Raw genomic sequence first — 1874 nt, forward strand, 5'->3', positions numbered from 1 at the left:
AATATATAAATATATATTCAATGATAACTAAAGTTTATTGTAGTTAAATTTTATAATAAGAACAATTATTATTAAATATTTCTTATTATTAAATAATAAATGAAATGTGTAGAATAGTTTGAGAATAAGTAAAGAAAAATAATTACAAACATGAAATCTTCGGTCATAAGAGCCAAAAATAATTACATTATAGTAAGGAACAAGTGGTCTAGCGGACTGAGTGCAGGGGCTGCGAATATGGAGGTCTTGAGTTTGAGTTCAAGTCCTACCATCACCCCTTAGGATTTTTTCCAGGCCCGGTATCTTTCATCGAGTTAATCAGTTGATTTGACAAACTGAATCAGATTTCCAAAAATTAATTCAAGTAAAATTTCTAATTAATTTTATTTCTATAAAGCGTTTTTTTATATATCACCGTAATATTACCGCGATGCATTTCGGCGGTAATACTACCATGATCAAAAAATACCGGGAAATTTTAATTTAAACCTCGCGGGCTTATCGGTTTAGAATTCTGTTGTTTGTGTCACGTTGGCAGCACTGTTACGGACACCCATGCCAAGCTTCTGCTTATCAGCTGTTCATTTACCTTTATGGCAGTGATTTCTTTACATCAAGTTTTTACGTCGCGGCGATTTTTACAATGGATTCAAAACTTGAACAACGTTCTTGCATTAAATTTTGCTATAAAAATAAAATTAAGTGTTCCGACACATTAAAAATGTTACAAAAGTGTTATGGTGACGATACTCTATCGAAAACACAGGTGTACCAGTGGTATGAACGCTTTAAAAGTGGTCATGAGGTTGTTGAGGACAATGCTCGTCCTGAGAGGCCATCGACATCGAAAACTGATGAAAACGTCGATGAAATCCGACAATTGTTGATCGAAAATCGCAAATTGATGATAAGGGAGATAGCTGAGACCACCAACATATCATTCGGATCCGTACGCGAAGCTATCCGCCAAAAAAGTCCTGCTTTGTGGGGCAACAACTCGTGGATTCTCCATGACGATAATGCGCCATCTCATAATGCGTTGATTATTCGTGAGTTTCTCGTCAAAAACAACACCAATACCATTCAACAACCGCCCAATTCACCTGATCTGGCACCATGTGACTTCTTCCTATTCGATCGATTCAAAAAACCACTACGAGGAACTCGTTTTGAGAGTGTGGAGGCAATAAAGCTAAAATCGCTGGAGGCACTAATGGCTATACCAAAAACCGACTTCCAGAAAAGCTTCGAGGGGTGGATCAAACGCTGGCACAAGTGCATCGCAGCCGACAGGGACTACTTTGAAGGGGACAACTTGAATTTTGAAGAATAAACATGTACTTTTCTTTTTATGAATAAATTCCGGTTATTTTTTGATCATGGTAGTATTACGGTAATTTTATTACTGTAATGCAGTAATATTACGTGCTATGTGGGATGTTGATACTATTGTTCTTTAAATGTTGTATTTTATTTTCCTTTTAAAGTTACAATAACGTCTTTACCATGTTATATTAATGAGACTTTTTTGATTATATTCACGTCTACTTGACGTAATATAATGACGTCAATAAGATGTGACATAATCACGTGATATGTACGTCAAAATCACGTCATTGTTATGTCATAATTGACGTTTTGCAGACCAAAAACGTCATTATCACGTAAGCTTGCTTGCTGGAAACCGGCTCTTACCCAAGCAACCAGCTGACGTTGTAATGACGTAAATATACGTGATTTTTGTCACTAATTAGTGATTATGACCTAAATCTGACGTTATTTTGAACGTCATAACAATGATGTCAGTATGTACGTCATACGTATACGTCATATATGATGTAACTATTGGTCTTTGGAGTGACGTCAGTTGAAAT

The sequence above is a fragment of the Pseudomyrmex gracilis genome, unplaced genomic scaffold (assembly GCF_002006095.1).
Source record: "Pseudomyrmex gracilis isolate BER0280 unplaced genomic scaffold, ASM200609v1 scaffold_760, whole genome shotgun sequence".
NCBI classification, from domain to species: Eukaryota; Metazoa; Arthropoda; class Insecta; order Hymenoptera; family Formicidae; genus Pseudomyrmex; species Pseudomyrmex gracilis.